This window comes from Callorhinus ursinus, unplaced genomic scaffold (assembly GCF_003265705.2).
Source record: "Callorhinus ursinus isolate GAN/ISIS: 27379988/994484 unplaced genomic scaffold, GSC_fseal_2.0 scaffold76, whole genome shotgun sequence".
Classification (NCBI taxonomy): Eukaryota; Metazoa; Chordata; class Mammalia; order Carnivora; family Otariidae; genus Callorhinus; species Callorhinus ursinus.
Genome location: NW_027397138.1, coordinates 998,211 through 1,019,630, shown reverse-complemented (window position 1 = coordinate 1,019,630; position 21,420 = coordinate 998,211). Strand labels below are relative to the sequence as shown.

The window sequence follows — 21,420 nt, the reverse complement described above, 5'->3', positions numbered from 1 at the left end:
GAAGGATTTGTGACTCACTCAAAATGGAAATAAAGTTCAGCTGAACTTTGGTCATTTTCTATGTTTTAGACTAGGACATTACTGTATGTTTTTCAGGAGTCTTAGTGAAAGTGACAGAAACCAACTCAAACTAGCTTAAGCCAAGTATTTCATTTAGTAGATTATATACCTGTCCTTGAAGAAAGAGCTTCAAGATATGTCTGGCATTAGTCATATGCTTATCATTGAGCCAATTCTTCTAGCCAGGGGGACAGTAGGTCTCTGATGGGCCAGGTCTCGGTCAAGCACTTTGGCTCTCACAGATGGCCCAAACAACAGTCATCTCACTGAATCAATTCTGCCTGGCAGTCCACATGTTCTCTTAGTGAAACACCTGGAGGAGCACCTGGCTTCTGCAAAGCCTCACCGATGCTCCAAACTTAAGTGAGGCCACTGGCCTTCAGGTTGTTTTGTTGCAGGAACCTTGGAGAAAGCTGAAGACTTGAGTAGCCCATCCAAATCTATTACATGAGGATTTGGGTGGGATGTAGTTTCATTGACTGCTTACTCTGGAAAGATGAGCTGTGTTCCCTTGGGCCAAAAGTCAAATGTACCAGCACTGACACCAGACAGAAGAGAAATGTAAAAAGCCAAATACCTCCGTACTTCTGCACAGGCCAGTGAATCATGGGCACAGTAAGCTTCCAGAGATTTCTTACAAGTCTGGCCTAGATCGGATATGCCTTCAGCTCACCACCACCATACCAGATTATTCCCCTCCTTTCCCTAAATTGTCCAAGTTACCCTATATATTGTCTGAAAGTCATAACCTGAGTGTCCTCATTGGGGATTTTCTTGAGGATGAACCCCTTTAGAATACTAGGCTCACAAGAAAAGAAAATGTTTCTGGTATTGGCTTTGACACCAACAAACTGTGCAACAAAATGATGAACCACCCTTCCACTATGGAGGATCTCAGTTTTCTCAACTATAAAACCAGGGCGTAAGATGAAGGCATGGAAGATCCCTTTGGGGTAACTTGATAAAGTGTCTGGCAGATAGCAGGTGCCTGATGAGGGCTGGTTGCTCTTTGTCTCCCCTTTCCTCCTTTCAGATTTACATTCCACGATTTGGTGTCTGATTGACTTGTTGACTTCTTCACTCACTAACAGGAAAAAAAGAGCAGGGGTGGGATCCAGGACCATCAGAGTTGGATTTGGAGGAAGGAAGTAGTGAACACATGGATGTCTTGGATCACTGTCCAAAAACAGCCCCTTCACTGAAAATCCTTCTACTCATCTTGGTTAACATGCCAAAGGTTAGAATGCAACTGGAAGTAAACATTTTCGAGGTTATTCATCAGCCACCCTTACCTTGATCCTAGGACCCTCTTTTTCTTCTAATCTATTCCTATTCATGGTCAGTGCTTTCAACACTGAATTCTTCTTGAAGAGAGAAAGAGACAGACAGACAGACAGAAAGAGGTTACTGAGAGAAGGCAGTCGATAATGGGAGACTACCATGGGCACATGGGCACATGGGCACATGACCACTGAAAATTGCCCAGAGTCCAGAAGGCTGAAGAGCAATTTGAAAAGAGAGATGACTAATGTCTAACTTCAAATTGTTTTTGTTGGCTCTATAATTGGGATATTAGAATAATAATTATCATATTTACAACTGTTTTCAGTGCTTAAGTGGTTTGTTTGTTTTGCTTCTAAATAAAAGAAGGAGATAGGATTTGTTTCTGGGTTGCTCTAGTGTGCAACAGAGAGCACATTGGCGGTAACACAAATCCCTCAATAATTGGCAAAAATAATTTTTAAAAAAGGCTTTGAACTTCCATAAGACATGAAATCAGCGTTCCAACTGAATTTTTATCTAGGTCCAAAGTGGCTAGATGACCCCAGCTGACATTCGGGTTATACATGTTAGGCACTCAGCCTAGAAAACACGACAGCTAGGCCTAGTAGGTGGCCTAGCTTCAGTGTTGCTTAGGTGGATAGTATACCCAAAGATTGGGTAGATTTTGGTCCAGCCCAGATACCAGCCTTACTCTACTTGGCCACTTAGTCTTCTCCCTACTTCCAAGCCTTCCAAGTTGGTTAAAGTAGTCAGCCTTCCCTTTCTCTACTCCCACACAGGAACTTCAGATTCTAGAACAGTATTATTAGTCTTATTCCAACTGTCTCTTTGCAGCTGCTTATGGTATGTGAAGATGGAGTCCTTACCTACTTAGGTAGGTAAGGAGGAAATTACTGTAGAGTGTTTCCCTCCTTTCCCCCCTAGGAGTGCACCTGGTACATGGAGTATGTTCATCACTGTAATGGATGTGGCTGTGTTGTCCTTGGCATTGTAGTCTATGAACGAGGAGAGCCTGATGGCTGCATCACCAGGTTAGTGCTGGGGCTCGGGCTGGATCTGCAATTCTCCTGCAGGCCTTGGGCTCGAGTGGTGACTGTCCCTCCCTGCATTTCCATATTCCCACACTCACTGACATTTGTCCAGGTCAACCAGTTCCCAGGCTGGGCTCTTTCCACTATGGCTGGCTACGTGCTGAACTATAGTGGTTTACCGTAAGCAATTAACATAAATCAGATAGTGGAAGGAAGATAAAAACCAAGCTGGAAATTTGAATTAGCGACAAAGATACCATTCTCTTGAGGAAGACAGAAATGAAGACAAAAAGAAAATAAGTGGATAGACAACCTTAAATTGCTCCTTTGCCTCCTCTGCTTTATAAAAGAGCTCCTATGTCCCAGAACAATATTGCCAAGCATCCCTTTGGCTGTACAATTATTTCCTCACCTTTCTACCCTTGGTCCCCAGTCTTGCCTGTGCTCCTACACTTGACCCTGCCATAATGCCCTCCTTCCTCCCTTTAGGCATTTGAAAACTACTCATCTTCAAGGCAATGGAGCTTTCCTGACCAGATTGTAAGATCCACAGAGGCTGAGCACAATCTGCCATATTTGTGGCATATCCCAGTGCCTGGCACAGGCTCTCCATAGATGGAAGGAAGGAAAGAGAGAAGGAAGAAGGAAGGGAGGGAGGGAGGAAGGAAGGAAGGATGGATTGGAGGGAAGGAAGGATGGGAGGGACAGAGGGAGGAAAGAAACTATATGAGTAGCAAAACTGTATGAGCCCATACTATCTTTGCCTTTTTTGAACTATTGTATTTATAGTCACTACTTAACAACAGAACTAAGAGTTGCTCCCTGTTTTACCTGAGTATAGACAGAGAATCATACTTCAGTATTTAGCCCCTTTCCAGGAAGACAGCTTCTTGTAAGTACTTGTTGATGAAAGAATGGTCTGTGTAGAACCCTCACTTTGGGGCGGTGTACAGACCCAGGGTTCTCAGTGTCCACGCTTGCTGCCCTCAGTTAGTGACAGTCAAGCTGATGGGGCCCTCCCAGCGAGCCCAAAGGATGAATCAGCCCCCTTGGAGGTGTGGGAGAGAAAGAGCCAAATTCCACTTTCATGCCCCTCTGCAGAAACAATGCACACTGAATTTTCCTACCTGAGTGACACCGCCCCTAAAACTTCAGACTTAATATTGATGTTTTCATGATGATTATTATTATTATTTTTCAAATAGAATCAAACAGAAACAAAGAGTTTTGGCTTCAGGGGCAGACAGTGCCTTATCAATGAGGAGTACTCAAACTGTAGTACTGGTTACGGGCCGTCCAGCTTCTCCTCACAACCCCAGTGATCAGATTACGTAAATTCTCTAGGCCTGGTTCCTTATCTCCAAAGCAGACTGTGGAGAGGGTGGGAAAAATGACCTATGCCCTGGCCTTTTCAGTGCGGCAGACCCTCGTGCACTTTGAGCTCTCAGACTTGTTACAGCCCCTGGGGACACCACACCTCCTACCTGCCCAGGTAATTCAAATTACATTCCCGGGACCACACTCTGTTCTTGCAGAGACTCACAGGTTTCTACATTTGCTTCTGGTTCCTTGGTTTGGAGACCTGCCCAGACTCCAGTCTTGGGACCCTGCTTGCCACTGGGATTTCCCAGCTGCCTCACCCCTCATTTTTCCAACTTCAGGGAACACACACCTTTCATCAGTTTCACACTGTGGGAAACTTCGTACTGGGTCCCAACAGCCCAGGGTAGGAGGATACAGACGACAAGCCTTATTAAAATATCAAGTTTTGTCTGTCAGGATCGAAGACACAGTTTGGCAGAGGCGAGTTGGTTCTGTATTACCTGGCTCTTTGAAACTGACAAATGCACCCCACAAAAGATCTACATCTGTCCATTTGCCACCCCTCATTCTTTATGCCTCCCACATGTGCCAGCTCATCAGGTTCTCATTCTCAGGGTTCAGGCTTCCCTCAATATTCAGATTTGGCCCCTGACTCTACATGGCTTTAATGGTGACTGCTCTCAAAAGAATCTGGTCTTACAGTTGAGTTGGCCTTTTGACTCAGGCAGGCCTCTGCTTCCCGGGGCCCTGGTCTCTTGTTCCCCATTGGTTGTCCTTCTGGTCACTCGGCTAGGCCCTCCCTGAGAGCTGAAGGGCCTTCTTCAGATGCTGAGCCTGCGGGACCCATCAGAACAGGAGGTTCTTTCAATAAAAGATTCTGGGGTTTTCTGAAGCCCAGGTTCAGATGCAGGAGGGAAAGTGTAATTTTGTTGAAGAGGCTCCTATCAGTCTAGTGAGAGTTGGACACAAGAGGAGAAAGCCTGGAAGAGAGAAGAAAATGGTGGAGATCACCTGAGAGGTGGGAGAAGAGAAAAGAACAGAATTACTGCTCCTTTAAGGTATTCCTGTATTTTTTTTTTTTTTTTTACCCTGAAAACTAAGGAAGGTGACTTGGGGATAGAATTTCTTGGTAATAAGGTTACAGAAAGAGTGGGTTTGCTAGCCCCAAACTAATAAGGGTTGTAGCAACTTCAGCCTGAGCTTAAAAAGTAGAGGGGGGACAGCCCTGTGGCCTTTCTAGTCCCTTCTGCCTCCTTCCATCTTCTGTGGCCTGTCAGCAGGTCGAAGATGGCCACAGAAGATGGCCTGCTGACAGGTGAAGGCTGGGGAGAGTGGGAGGCTGTTTTGAGGGAACTGCACCTATTTTATCAAATTGTCTAAAAGTCCCAGAGGAAATGTCACTATCCTATTATCAAATAATAGGATACTGTGAAATTATGATTTGTTCTTTCTTCAAAAAGCCAGAGAGAGCCACCCTAGGTTTGCGGGCCACTAGGCCCTTTTTCTGAATCAGCGTGGCAGCAAAGGGTGCTGGGGTCAACACCTATGATGAAGTCAACCCCCTTTGCTTGCCGTCAAGGACCCATCTCTTACGCTGGTGTTGAATAGGTCTTTGTCCACAAGGAGACTGCCTAGATTATCTGCCTGGACAATGGGGTACTGTGCTTGCAAATGTGTGTGTGTGTGTGTGTGTGTGTGTGTGTGTGTGTGTGTGTATAAGCATGCACGCACATGACAAATGGAGGAAGTAGGCATGGAAACCGCTGCTGTGCTATATATTTAGTCATCAGGACAAATATGGCATTGCATTCACAATACACTCCATTGGCCCAATTATCCCCAAACAGACTATTTCTTCAGGAGGCTGAAGTTAGCTAAAAAGATGCCACGTGACAGGGTTGGCATTTTGCCAGGGAAAGGTTGATTGGCTGGCCCTAGCAGGATAGTGAATTTGTAATGGACCAAGGTTCTGGTTCTCAGCTGTGATCAGAAGAGCTCCTACTCCTTCAGTACCTCTTAGCCCATGCCAGCGCCTGAGCCCAACATTTTTATGCACTACTCTATATAAAGCCCCCAGCAAGCCCGCAAAGTGGGTATTATCTTCATCTCATACGAGACTTGGAAGGTTAGGCAACTTGCTTCAAGATCCATGGCTAATACCCGGCAGAGCTGCGATCCAGACAGAGTCATCCTGACTCCAAAGCTGGTGTGCTCAATTACAAAGCAATACTACCTCTCCTTGCAGAAGTCAAAATTGGAACGATTAATGTACTCAGACGATTAGACTTTGGAGGAAGAACAAGAATGACAGAACTCACGAGAGAGGGCTGAGGAAGCCACATGGCTCACTTGTCTAACTCTGCAGTGGGCCAGTGGGCCCCGGCAGTTGAGAGGGGCTATCCCAGGAGCTGGGTTAGAGGTCAGGAAATTATCTGGTGATCAAGAATGAGAACGTAATGAGGTGGGCAGTTCGGAGAGTGCTCAGGTCCACAGGGAGGCCTGGCCTCCTCAGGACCAGACTCAGAGACCCTCCTCACTCACAGCTGGACTCACACCTCCTTTTAACCCTTGCGCTGCTGGCTACTCTCTCTTCTGAGGACACATCTTATCTTCCATGCACTCACATTTTTTTTTTTTAATCTACAGCTAATAACAGAGTCATACTTGGCCAGAGAGATAATCTGTCTTTTTTGTCATTAGTTAACAGCACTCATTTAAATGACCAGAGGACATTCCTGCAGGGAAAATGGGCTCACTTTGGCCCCTAAGACACTGGTGGACATTGCTGGCTGCCTACCCACCGCCCCCCTCCCCCCCCCCCCCCAGCATCCTTGTCCACCTTTGCCTTTCCTGAGCCTGTGCTAACTTTGGGCTTCCAGTCAGGTGAGGAAACAAATCGTACTCTTTAAGCTATTTTGAATTGTGTTTTCTACTATTTGCAGCCCAAATCATGCTAACTGATACAGCTATGATTTTAAGGATGGATTTAAGTGAGGCTCACTCCATCACTAATTCTTTCAATAATTATATTTTGAGCACCTGCTTTGAACCAGGTGCTGCTCTAGGTGGTTGAAAGGTATCAGGGAACAAAACTGACAAAGGCCCCTGTCCTTGTGGGGTGTACATTTTGGCAGGGAGAGACAGACAATAAAAAAAGGACATGTAGCTACATTGAGGACACAGTATGTTTGAGGTTAAGTGCCATGAACAGGGCCAGGAGCATAATAGGCTAAGGACGATGTTGTAAAGACATGGGCTTTCACTCTAAATGGGAAAGCGCTGGAAGATCGGAGCCCAGAGCCATGATTCTCTGATGGCTGAGAGATTCTGAAGGAGGAAAGTCATGCTCTTTTGGGGGCTGACTTGCATTGTCAGGGTCAGGAGCCACTGTTAAACAGAAATGAGATGCCTAATCACTCTTTCAGGTAGTCCAGCCCAGGTACGTGGAGCAAAAGTAGACATTGCCTTTTCTCTCTTAAGAACCCCTCGTGAGTCCTAGCGATTGGAAAGTTGGCTTTTAAATTCACCATCTTTGATAGCTTTTCAGGTTGGCCATTTACCAATTTAGGGAGTTGAATGCCTGGCTTGTGGGAGAAGTTCCTGAGATAGAAGACAGAAAAGAATTTCATCTCGGGCATTACCATCCACATTGTTCTTTGACTTTGTTTCCAGTGTTAGGCCTATTTACTCCCATTCTTTACAATGTCCTTCCAAAGAAGGTCTACTTTTATAGTCTCAATTCACAAATAAGGAGCTTTGTTTATTTATTTATTAAAGATTTATTTATTTATTTGAGAGAGATAGAGGGCAGGTGAGGGGGAGGGAGAGAGAGTCCCAAGCAGACTCTGTGCTGAGCACAGAGCCTGATGTGGGGCACAATCCCACGACCCTGGGATCATGACCTGAACCAAAACTGGGAATCAGAAGCTCAACTGACTGGGCCACCAGGTGCCCCCAGATGAGGAACTTTCAACATAGTAAAGATCACTTTCCTCTGTAGGGTACATACACCCCTGACCCGTGCAGGGTGTCCCATCATAGTACTGGGCACCCTGGTCCCCTTTCTCTGTGGCAGGACTGTAGAGTGTCTTAGTGATTGATGAAAACTCTACTATTGATGAGGCACGGTGATGTGTTAGGTCAAATAGGAAAAGTCAGAGTGAATTCCCAGTATCAAAAATAAAAGTTTTCGGGACTTAATCACTGTCAAGTAGAGTTCAAGAGCTCCTCCTCTGCCTCCTTCCATCAGTTTTTATGTCAATTTGTTAGTACTCAGATTTTAGCCTTAAATATAGTTTTCTACTAAAAGGAACCAGGGCAGTTTGGAAAGCTGTGATGGCAGAGACAGCTAGTGGTCCAGCGCAATCTGTTGTCTCCTTGCAGGTCTGGAGCCTGGTCACAACCCCCTGTGTTCTCTGGACTCCTCTGCAGTGAGATGGAACCACGGCACTCATTCTTATCTGTGGGACACGTCTCACATGATGTGCAGCTCTTCGAGCATGAAGTGGGCCTGCCCCCTCCACACTCTGTCCGTCCTGTCAGCCGGATGAAAACGAAAATGAGGCTGAGGCTTAGAGGATAGCAGAGCCCCAGGGTGGAAGGACCCCGGGTTTTCCGTCACCATTGAAAGGTGGAAGAGATGGACCCCTACCAGAAATCACTGCCTTGCACCAACATATGACTAGAAACGAGCCTCTAGTGTGTTTCAACCATTCCACAGCTTTTCTCTGTATTATCACCGCTAAGCCTATTCTCATGAAATATGGTGGTTCATTCCCTTTCTTGGGACAAGAAAAGATGAAGGAGGTTCTGGCATGTCTTCTATTTATAAAACTAAATAGAAGGAGGGCACGTGTTGTGATAAGCACTGGGTGTTATAGGCAACTAATGAATCGTTGAACACTACATCAAAAACTCATGATGTACTATATGTTGGCTAACTGAACATAATAAAAAAATAAAAAATAAAACAATAAAAAGATTACTTACACTTCTTAAAAAAACTAAATAGAATATTTTTTTTAAGTAATCAGGGTTGGTATTGAAATGACAAAGGTGACAACCTACAAGTAAAGAGAATAGACTAGAAAACATATAGTCTATCTTCTGTTAGGTATATGGCTGTTCCTAAAGTATAGGTATACAATTTTTCTATTTGTGAAATCAGGAAGGGGTCACTTGTAAACACACCAAGTAAAGGTAGGTACGACATCAAGAACAGGAAGGACTATCAGCATTGGTGGTCATACCTAAAAATCAAGTAGAAAGAGGTCTAAACAAATACATAAAACTAGTGACCACACACCATAACCAAACAGAAAGTAGGTTCAACACTGTGTTCCAAGAAGATAAATTAACCAAATGTCCTCAGGAGGAAAGGTAAGTGTGCAGGCTTTACCTTTCATAGGAGATAAAAACTCCAACAAAACCTCTTAAATTATAGTAAAATATTAATAAAGAGTATAAGTGTTTTTATAATGTTAACAAATCAGAGCTGTGCATTGCAAAGATGAACAACGGATTTTGTAACACTGGCCAAGCAAGACTTAAATAATGTATCATTTTATGGGGAGACACAAAGCCAACAGAACCTATGGTGAAAGGTGGACCTAAAACGTTTCATTGATGTAACAAGTTAAATTTAACTAGAAGGAAAAAAAAAAAAAAAGAAGCCTGGTCTGATGAGCAGTGGCTTGCGTTTGAATCTCTCTGGGAGAAACAACAAAGTCCTGAGTCTTAGGAGATAAGCCAGATCCTGTAAGCCTGTTTTCTTTTTCTTTATATCTGGAATGATTCCTGCAGCCCTGGGAAGGTGTGAAAGTATATTACTGAAATGCTAGGAAAGTACCCAAATAGAATCATAACCTAGGAAGGTAGAAAGATAAATATAGAAATAATGAAGAAATTAATGAAACCCTTACGTCAATTTTTTTGGGAACAGGATTAAATATTAGTGTGATATTTATTATGTGATAATTGTATTTTTTATGGTTCATTGTGGGGCTTATGGGGTTTGAAATGTTCAAAAGCTCATTTGTTGAATTTGCATCTGTTGTTGAAATACTTCAAAAGAATTAAATTATTTGCAATCATTGTTTCTGTTTTTAAGGAAAAATATTTCCTCATTTATTATAACATATATATGTATTAAATTGTATCTATTTAATAAATTGACCATTAAGGAAGGTACTCTTCATCAACGGAAATGTTTCAGTCTTAAAAGAATCTAATCAGCATTAAGCCTTTCTAGAAATAGTTGGCACAATGGACAAATTCCTATGACAAATTACATTAAGAAATTTATTAATATCTAATAGTAAATGGGAACAGTTTTTTTCAGTGAGAATTTCTAAGAGGCCTTTGTTACCAGACACCTTTGCTCTGGTGATTCTGCCTGCAACTATTGCTTCTTTAATTGCTTTAAGCAAACACGCATGCAATTGAGGTCTTGGAGCACACTTCCTTCAAGGGTGAGTCTTCCAGAAAGCTTGAGAATCTATGTTATGAGTTGACTCTTGGCATTCTCTTTACACCTGTCTCCAACAGCTTCTTTTGGAAGAAGAACCATCCTCCCTTCTCTCCTCTGATGCTGGATCTGGTGCCCGGGTGACACTGGACTGAGATTCTTTCACTTTGCATCTCTATGGCATTAGCTGAACTTGCAGTGTGCTTCTTACCTACACCCCACGTGGCAGAGGAATAATAGTTTGTGAGTGTGGAAGAGAATATGAGTTAAGGAAACAAGATACTTACTCCTTTTGTTTAGTAGTTGGCATTTTGTATTTCTCTTTTGATCACTTTTCATGGCTTGTCCAAATGGATTCTCTGGTCACTCAAGTCTCTGACCTCTCTTGATGAAAATTTCCTTTTTTTTTTTTTTAATAAATTATCAAAGAGATTTCATATCCTAGAATCTTCATGGTAATATTTTCTCTGACTAGTCCCAGGCCTTTTGCTGAGCTTTTATAGCACGCTTGAGTCACGGCTGGATCTTCCTATTCATCACCCTCCAAGCCCAATACTCTCTGTCAATTATGATTTTTGCTTGTCAGTGGTGGACTAAAAGCCATTTTCCACTTCCCTCCCAGACATACACAAAAATAACAAAAACAATAAGAAATAATAATGAAAACTTCATCTTCAGTGAAATAAGGAGACTTGTGTAATATAACTACATAATATCTAAAACTGGCAAGACCTTTGCAGAGTGGAGGAAGCCATGACTGCCAAGGGAAACACCAAACGTAAGCAAGCCCTGTGGTCCTTAGGAACTCTGGAAAGGCTGAAGAGTTAGGTGGATAATAATGTGGACTAAAGCCAGGTTAGAAATCTGTCAAAGAATAGTTAGAACCACACTTGCCACCTCATAGTTGGATGTTGATTACTTCTCCAACTCCAAGAGAGATGAAAGACGTATTCATTGGTGAGATTAAACCAAAGAAGAGATACTGAAAACTGCAAAGAAGGATCATATTAAGTGGTGAAAACCCCCAACATTCCTTCTCCCACCTACCTAATAGAATGCTGAAAACTGCCTTAGTCTATTAGGCAAGAGGATGGGTCTTTCTCTGAAGAAACTGGAAGACTCCAGAGTTAAGACCTACAGATTTAACATTTAGGACAATCGCCAATTAAGAGTCGATTTAATACCCAATATTCTACAGCAAAGCCTACTGACCAAAAAACTATGCCAATGCAGGGGGAACTCGATATCCACTTTTTTAGTGCTTCACAGTTAAACAAGGATGGCAAGTATGCCAAGACAATTCACTGGGGGAAAAGGAAGGTCTTTTTAGAACAAATACTCCTACAACAACTGGGTATCTGTAGGCAATGAAAAGAAGCTCAACCACCACCTCCTTCTATTCACAAAAATAATGTGAGATGGATTACATTAATATCTACTACATAAATTTAAAAGAAAACCCTAAAGCTTCTAGAAGAATTTCTTCCAAACCTTGGAGTAATTACAGATTTCTTAAAGAGAACACAAAAAACACAATTCATGGGCGCCTGGGTGGCTCGGTTGGTTAAGCCACTGCCTTCGGCTCAGGTCATGATCCTGGAGTCCCGGGATCGAGTCCCGCATCGGGCTCCCTGCTCGGCAGGGAGTCTGCTTCTCCCTCTGACCCTCTTCCCTCTCGTGCTATCTCTCATTCTCTCTCTCAAATAAATAAAATCTTTAAAAAAAAAAACAACACAATTCATAAACTTTTAAAACTTTTAGATGTATATCTTTCTAACATATGTTACTATTTCTTTTTCAAACAGAATCTAGATTATACTTTACTCCTTGGGATGGCTCAGGGTCCTCACTGGAGACCTTAGACATGGTACTGGACTCCAGTATGGCATTGCCTTGGGAACCACTTGGGATTACAAGACTATTTGCTAAAAGTAACCTGAGACTGAAGTGTTTTCTTTTTGCCTGTCTGTTTTGTTTTACTTTCTATATTTGGTTTTTAAAAACCCTCCCTACCATGAGGATGCTTGCTGTCACTTTTTATAATTTCTATCTTGGTTCAGAATTCTACCTTGGAAGGCAGGAGCTGTAGAGATTATAAATGTTTTGTATCTTTTTTTGTTTTTAACATCTTATAATAAGTGTATATTTTTATAATGAAAAGCCTGTAATAGAAAAAACAAGTATTAATACAATTTCTTCCCTGTTCTTTCTGTTATGGCATTTATATTATTTTGTAATTACATATTAGTTTACATGTTTTAAAACATTTACGTCTGCCTTCCCCCCTAGATTGCAACCATTATGAGGGCATAGATTGCTATTCTCTTCAGTATTGGATTTCTACTTAGTACCAAGCACAAGTGCTTAGTACATAGAAGCCACTAAAAAAATACTTGCTGAATTAATGAAGGAAAAATGCTTGCTTAATTAACGTTTCAAGTATCAGGAGGACCTAGAGATCAAGTATATTCCTTTGACTTTCCATAAAGGAATAAACAGAGGTCTCTGCATGAAGAGATTTGTTCTTTGTAATTTGCATGTGTTTTGGAACATGGAATTTGCGACATCTATTTTGAGTTTTCTGGGTTCTGTTTGTCTACTTCTTGGTAGCAACTCTGATTCCTGGCTATGTAACTACTGAGGATATTTGCCAGATACATAGTTCCAAATAGGTCAAGTGTAGCAGCACTGCCTTGCATTGTTTAATAATTATTTCAGGCTGCATAATCAACACATTATATGCTGAGCACCAGCTGTAAGCTTAATAACATGGTAGGTGTCATGTGGAATAAGAAATAAAAGTCAGGGTCTTTGCTTTTAGGAAGCCTATAAGAGTGGTTGAGAAGACTACTAGAAGTAAGTTTGAGATAAAGTTAAGCTTCTAAAGGGTCTATATTAATATTCTCTTCACACAGTATCTAATCACAGTACAATGTAGTCACCACGCTCACTCAGTTGGTATACATTTAATGATAGGGCCTATTAAGAGCTAGGCACAGTTTGAAAGAAGCCCCTGCACTCCTGATCCTTTATTATTCTAGCAGGAGGAGGCAGACAATACAGAAATAAATAAAATTACAAGGAAAATATCAAAGCTGTGAGTGCTACTTAGAGAAGTCAAGGCATAAGGCAGCCTCTGGTTTGAGTGGTTAAGGAAGGCTTCTCTCCCAAATTGGCATTCAAGCCATGAAAAATAAGTGACAGCAGTCATGCAAATAGGAGAGTGTGGAGGGGAGGCACAGTCCAGGCAGATGAACCAGCTAGTGCAAAGGTCCTGAGGCAGGAGCAAACTTGGTTATTTCATAGGAACTGGAAGGTCAACTGTTGAAGATTAGTGGGTGGGTGGGGAGGGAGGAATGAAATGAAGTCAGAGATACAGGCCGGTACAAACATACAGGGCTCTGGAAGCCAGCATGAACAGCTTGGTGTTAGTTTCTGAGTGTAATGGAAAGCTACCCAAGAGCTTTAAGCAGGGAGACACATGATATGATTTTTGACTACAAAATATTGCTCTGACTAATGTGTGCAGAATGGAAAGGACCAAAAGCAGAGGCAGAGAAATGCCTCCTAAGCTTCCCAGGGAGAGATGTAGGAAGCTTATATTATAGATCAGTAGCAGTGGAGAGGTGGAGGCATGGATGGATTCAAGATGTGTTTTGAAGGTAGAATAAATAGGATTTGCTGATGACTTTGAGGTAGGGAGTGAGGAACTGGAAAGAATCAAGGCTAGCACTTAGATTGTTAGCTCGAGCTAGCAGTGGTGCTAATTTGTAAGGTGGAGTCACAGTAGCCAAGAAAAGATGTTTCAAGGAAAAGATAGTGGCCAATAGGTCAAATATTTCTGATTTGGAGAGGGAAGATAATAGACAAGTCATCTTTAGGGTTCAACAACATGGAATCATTGTTGACTGCAATAAGAGCAGGCTTAATGGCATGGCAAAAATGGAAACCCTAGGGCGGTGGAAGGAGGAGACAATGTAAGGACAGGCATGGAAGCAGTGACTATAATCTCTCAAGAAGTTTGCCGTGCAGGGAAGCAGTGGGTTGAGGCAGGGGTTGGAAGAAATGGGAATGGAGATTTCTTATTATTTACGAGAGGTGCTAGAGCATGCTTGTGTGCTGCTGGAGATGAATTGGTAGAGAGAGGAAGGCCCATAATGCAGAGGAGAGAAGGAACAATTACAGGGGCTGATTGTAGGAGAAGGTGAGAAGCAAAAGGCAAAAGCAGAGCTATCACCTTTGCCAGGAGCAGGGACCCTTTATCCACACTAACACAAGGAAAACCAGAATCCCCCATGCAGGCAGTTTGGAAGTTGAGGTATGGGAAGAAAAGGGAGTTCTTTGTTTAGTGTCTGCTTCTCTTTTCTTGGTGAAATATAAGACAAGGTCAAGGGGGGAAGAGCACAGGTGCATGAAATTTGAGGGGAGAGGAAAAAATGAGAAACAGTTTTGAACAATGAAAAATGATAGATTGTCTACTTTAGTGCCTATTTGAGATTTGTGATCATACAGTATGTGTTTCTTATTTTTTATTTTTATTTTTTAAAGATTTTGAGAGAGAGAGAACAAGTGGTGGGGAGGGGCAGAGGGAGAGAGATTGCGCGCGCGCGCGCGCGAGAGAGAGAGAGAGAGAGAGAGAGAGAGAGAGAGAGAGAAGCAGACTCCCTGCTGAACAGGAAGCCTGAGGCGAGGCTCCATCCTGAGACCCGGACATCATGACCTGAGCTGAAAGCCAATGCTTAACAGACAGCCACCCAGGTGCCCCGCAATATGTGTTTTTTTAAAAATCCAGAACGAGGGCGCCTGGGTGGTTCAGTCAGTTAAGCATCTGCCTTCAGCTCAGGTCATGATCCCAGGGTCCTGGGATCAAGCCCCAAGTCCAGCTCTCTGCTCAGCAGGGAGCCTGCTTCTCCCTCTCCCTCTGCTGCTCTACCTGTTTGTTCTCTCTGTCTCTATCAAATAGGTAAATACAATCTTTTTTAAAAATCCAGAAACATTCAGCTGTGGACTTTCCAAGTCCAGAGTAAGTGATAACACAGTTTTATCAGGTTGGGACTTAGCCTGGTTAATGCTACAGAAGGAAGGAGGGCTGGCTGAGTGAAGAGTGTTTACAAGAGAATGGTTATAATAATAGACCATGAACTCTTCATTAGTTAAGGAGAGAGAAAGGATGTCACTAGGTTGACTGATTGTAGCACCTGTGGATTGGTCACCTTGATGGGGTTAAATAATTTCTGGATTAAGAGTACTTAGAGCAAGTGAACTATAAATACAAGAGCTGGTAATTTAGAAAACAGGGCACTTGAAACGGAGATATCCAAGAAGACCACAAGGTTAAGGGTATAATTATGGGGTTGGATAAATGAAGAGGATGAGGAATAGATCATTGGGAGTGAAGAAGCTGAGAGACTGGTGGGTCAGAGTGATGAATGGACTATGCACGTGGGTAGCGAAGTTGCAAAATATGATGATGGGCATGGTAGCAGAACAGGAGACAATCTGATGTAGAGTCATCATGAAGATGGGAGCACCTCGGTCGGTGGTTAAGAGGAACAAGAAGGAGCAGTGGGGTGCTAAAAGGATCTGAGGATTCTGAAGGTGGGAGGAAGATGATCTTGAAGTAACAACAGGAAGAAAGGATTCCATGTGAGAGAGGGAAAAATATCCTATGCTTATGAAAGCCAGGATTCCAGAAAGCCCCAAGTAGAGAGGCATAGTTGCTGGCGCTGTCCACCTTCAGAGGCACCATTCACACAGGGGAGAGGGTGAACGGTAACTTTCTGAGTGGTACAACATGGCCAGAGTGCAAAAGGAAAATTTAGAGAAGGTGAACATGCAGGGGCATTTTTCCACGGACAGAGCATGAGTGCCCGAGGACCCAGTGGAAGGGGTTAGGGGGTCAGATCCATGGATAGACAGAGATGCCAGGGGATGGGGGCCCTGCAGGTTATGGATGCCCTGGGAGGCCTGCGCTTCCTGTGCTTTGTAAATAGCTCATCCGCAGATTGACCTAGTTCCTAAACCTGTTTAATGCACTTTCTTTCCCTGGGCCTTTTTCTTTTCTTTTTTTTTTTTGATAGGATTTTAAATCATGGGACTGGAGACACCTTATCTCCAAAACTGTATTTTCAGCCAGCAACAGCCTGGGATAATTTGCGTGCAGGTGTTTTGGAGGCAGACAATCTCCCCAGAACAGGCAAGTTCAGGCAAATGTGTGCGGTTTCGGCCACTGCTGCTCTCCTGCTTGCCTCCAGAAGCTTGTAAGAGAAGATCATATTACTCGGATGCATGCCCAGCTGTGTGTCGGGGCACAGTTGTCCCCACCATTGTTTTCTTGGATATTTCTCCTGTCACCATTCCCTGGGTATTTCCATGTGAGCTTACCCTGAGCCTGCATCCATGAGAAGAGCTTACCCAGGCTATGACCAGATATAGGGAGCACTTTTCTTTTCTTTCCGGACATGGTGACTGGTTTAGTCTCTTCAAGTTTTTTGAATCACCAAAGAGTCCCAGTAAATGACATTTGCTTGCTTTGGAAACCTTGGCAAATAAGGCAGGTGTTGTTGAATTGCTAAGATGTGGAGTCCAGAATCCAAAGTTCTTCATAATCTGGATCTCATGATACCGTATTCCTCCCCCTTTGAAGTACTCACTAATCACAGCTGTGACCCACAGTTGTTTGTAGGATTCTATAAGTAATACGAGTCTCTGAGCACTTGAACGTAAGCTCCATGAGGGTGGAGACCCGTGTCTTCCCCTCCCAATCACCACTATTCCCAGCATCTGGGATATCTGTGGATAACATTTGTGGATTACAGCAATCAATGAATGAATGCCTATCCCTCCCCTTCCCACACCATTGCCTGCCTAGTTGCTTCTCGCACTCTCCCTGGGCTCGGGGCTCTCAGCTTATTTCCTAGTAGCCATCCAGATCTGCCTCACTCAAGGATGCCCTGGACCCTGAACCACTCACTCTCCACTGCCTTCTGAAATCACACCATGCTAACAAGGTCCCCTTGCACATTCTGTCCCCTCAAAGAAGACCCATCAGTGATGGCAGTGAGGCACTAGCTGGCAAAAGAAATCCTATCCCGGGTTCAAATCCTCATTCTAGCATTTAACTAACTGTGAACTTGGGCAGGTGACTCAGTCACTCTGAGTTTTGTTGCTTGCAAAATGGTGGTAATAGTATTACCTACTTCATACAGCTATTGGGATGACTAAATGAGACAGAGCATAGAGTTCTTAGACCCCACACCAGGAGTAGGTTCCAATGACTGACTGTTGTGATTCTTATAACCATGATGTCTGGCAGTGAACAGCATTCCTGGACAAGGCTGAGGTTTCTGGGAAAGGTGCTAATAGCCCCAGACAGGGTTTTGCTGCTCACAGAGCTTCAGGAGCCTCTCAGCTCCTGTTTGAGGATGCGAGGAGAGGAGCTTTTGTCTCACTGCCTCTTTGGGAACACGTGCTGATGAAAAGTGTAGGGAACCTCTCTCGGAGTATCAGGTGGGCTCCAAAAGGCAAAACAAGATGGATGACTGAATTGTTGATAATTTTCCCTTGGCAAAAAGTTTAAAGGGACCCTTCTTTTATCCTTCGCTGGCCGACAATTTAATATTTATACCAAAAAAAGTGAGAAGAAAGCAGACTTCTTTTTGTGAAGCACAGAGAAGGAGGTGCCTGGCTCCTGTTTTTCCCAGAAGACAAGTGAAACAAGATAAGTCATGGGAGCAACATAAATTCCATGCAATATCCTCCTTCCCACTCCTGCCCTTAACTTGATGCCTTGTTCATGCAGCCCACCTTCATTTTGCCTTTCTTGACAAAACATTCAATCAACTCCTATCAAGCTCCAGTTAGATGCCAGGGGTGTCAGGCTTGGCGTGTAGATAACAAGATGGACCAAATGAAGGCTGCTCCTGATCTATGTGTGAGGTGGAGTCAGTGATCCATGAACCTCAGGGTGAAAGGCTGGATGGTCCTAGAGGTGAAGGGGGAAAGGGAGGGAGGAGACGTGTAATGAGCCTCTACTGGGTGTGAGCACTGTGCATTGAAACCAATGCTAGATCATTTGATCCTCATGAACACCGTTACGAGGCAGGTGATGCTACCCCGATTTTAGGGACACATAGAAAGACAAATGAAAAAGTGGCACTTAGTGCCAGCACTGTGACAACAATGAGGATGTCATAACAAGTCTTAATGGTGATCTTGACTTCAACTTATTTTCCTAGTGTGGTGATCATAGTAACAAAACAACAAGCACAACAGTCTTTGATGATATCCCAGGTAGTGTTCTAAGTCTTATACATACACATTCATTTAATGTGTTAGGTATCATAATTCCCCTTCTACAGGTAGGTAATGAAAGCACAGAAACATTTGGTCGTTTGCCCAAAGTTGTGCAGCTAATAAGGGAAGGGAGCAGGGCTGAAATTAAGTCTTGCAATCCAAGCTCTTAATCACCTATGTTGCCTTTTTTTTGGGGGGGGGGATGGTTTACCTTTCACTCCCATTTTCTGATTTTTAAAACTTGTTTTTATGTCTCTCTGTAGGTCTCAAATCTCTTCTGTTTGAAGAACAGACACAGGAATAATAATACATACATATATACATATATAAAGACATTGCAATGGGTTTTTTTTCTTAGTTCAACATAATCAGAGCATGAAGGAAAGAACAGAAAGAAACTGGGAAAGAGTTTCTCATTTTGCTTTCCATCCACTTCCGTCTTTATCAAAGGGATGAGTACATTCACAAACGTGCACACAAATAACGCTCGCACAAATTCTAGACCAAACTGGTAGAAACCAAGCATGGAGATTAAGCATGATATAGTCTGGAGCACTGGCAGCATGAATTAACACAGTGTTTTCACAGTTCTTGGGTTTGCTTCTTTAATTCATTTATTTCACCTCTTAAGGGCCGGCTGTGCATTAAGAGTGTGCATGGGTATGCACGTGTGTGTGTGTGTGTGTGTGTGTGTATTTGGGTGTGAGTTTTGTTGACTAGACTCCACATTCTCTCAGTTAGGGAATGTCCTAATGCCTTTCTTATTTTTTTTTTAAACAGAAATATCACTTTTATTGACAAGTTAGGGTCACAACAGACAGCTTCCAGAACAGAAATAAGACAGTCCCAAGTCAACGGAGTGTGAAATCGTAGCAGACAGGTGAATACTCTTCACCCTCATCCTCTCCCTCAGCACTAGCCGCTCCAACCTCCTCATAATCCTTCTCAAGGGCAGCCATGTCCTCACGGGCCTCAGAAAACTCTCCTTCCTCCATCCCTTCCCCCACATACCAGTGAACAAAGGCACGCTTGGCATACATCAGGTCGAACTTGTGGTCCAGGCGAGCCCAGGCCTCAGCGATGGCTGTGGTGTTGCTCAGCATGCTCAGAGCTTGCTGTATTTGGGCCAGTCTCCACCGGGCACCACAGTGGGAGGCTGGTAATGAATGCCCACTTTGAAGCCAGTGGGGCACCAGTCCACAAACTGGATGGTACATTTGGTCTTGATGGTGGCAATGGCAGCATTGACATCTTTGGGAACCACGTCGCCACGGTACAACAGGCAGCCCGCCATGTATTTACCATGCCGAGGGTCACATTTCCCCATCTGGTTGGCTGGCTCAGAGCATGCGTTGGTGGTCTCTGCTACAGAAAGCTGTTCATGGGGGCGCCTGGGTGGCTCAGTCGTTAAGCGTCTGCCTTCGGCTCAGGTCATGATCCCAGGGTCTTGGGATCGAGCCCCGCGTCGGGCTCCCTGCTCCGCGGGAAGCCTGCTTCGCTTCTCCCTCTCCCACTCCTCCTGCTTGTGTTCCCTCTCTCGCTGTGTCTCTCTCTGTCAAATAAATAAATAAAATCTTTAAAAAAAAAAAAAAAGAAAAAAAGAAAGCTGTTCATGGTAGGCTTTCTCAGCAGAGATGACAGGGGTGTAGGTGGCCAGAGGGAAGTGGATGCAGGGATAGGGCACCAGGTTGGTCTGGAATTCTGTCAGATCAACATTCAGGGCTCCATCAAATCTGAGGGAAGCAGTGATGGAGGACACAATCTGGCTAATAAGGCGGTTAAGGTTAGTGTAGGTTGGGTGTTCAATATCGAGGTTTCTACAGCAGATGTCATAGATGGCCTCATTGTCTACCATGAAGGCACAATCAGAGTGTTCCAGGGTGGTGTGGGTAGTGAGGATGGAGTTGTAGGGCTCAACTACAGCTGTGGAAACCTGGGGGGCTGGGCAAATGGAGAACTCCAGCTTGGACTTCTTGCCATAATCGACAGAGAGACGTTCCATCAGAAGGGAGGTGAACCCGGAACCAGTTCCCCCTCCAAAGCTGTGGAAAACCAAGAAGCCCTGAAGACCTGTGCACTGGTGAGCCAGCTTCTGAATATGGTCCAAGACAAGGTCAATGATCTCCTTGCCGATGGTGTAGTGCCCTCGGGCGTAGTTGTTGGCAGCGTGCTCCTTACCAGTGATGAGCTGCTCAGGGTGGAAGAGCTGCCAGTAGGTGCCGGTGTGAACTTCATCAATGACCGTGGGTTCCAGGTCTACAAACACGGCCCTGGGCACATGCTTGCCAGCGCCCGTCTCACTGAAGAAGGTGTTGAAGGAGTCATCTCCTCCACCAATGGTCTTGTCACTTGGCATCCGGCCATTGGGCTGGATGCCGTGTTCCAGGCAATAGAGCTCCCAGCAGGCATTGCCGATCTGGACACCAGCCTGGCCCACGTGGATGGAGATGCAGTCACACATGACTGAGACTTATAGGGTTCCTGGGGCGGGAAGAGGCAAGGGGACGGCGACAAATTTCTCCCGCTGACAGACTACCAAGGAGTCCGGGGGAGAAGACAATGACTTTCTTATTTTGAAACATACTTTCACTTTAAACATACACCCCTCTCACATACCCACACCCACACACACACACACACACACACACCCGCTTCCCCTCACACACAGAAATGTGGACAAAGGAGGCATTTATGGCAGACACCACTGCCCAATAATCCTTTTTACCCCTTGTTTAGTGAGTGAGCCCAGACTTTATATTTCGGGTGGCGATGAGCTCAGTTGCAAGGCTGCATTTCCAGGCCTCCCTCTCAGCTGGGGATGGTCAATGAGACCAAGTTTGGGAGAGAATTCTAGGAAATCTCCAAAGAAGTGCCTATATAGTTCTTTTTTCCTCTTTTCTGCCAGCAATGTGAATATGGCAAATAAGCTTTGGTGGTCATCATGGCCGTGAAAGATTTTTG

At 44.0% G+C, this 21,420-nt stretch overlaps 1 pseudogene; it reads right to left on the bottom strand.

The window, feature by feature from the left end:
- Positions 1 to 19,310: 19,310 nt before the first annotated feature.
- LOC112840519 (tubulin alpha-1C chain pseudogene) lies at positions 19,311 to 20,992 on the bottom strand (annotated as a pseudogene).
- Positions 20,993 to 21,420: the final 428 nt, after the last annotated feature.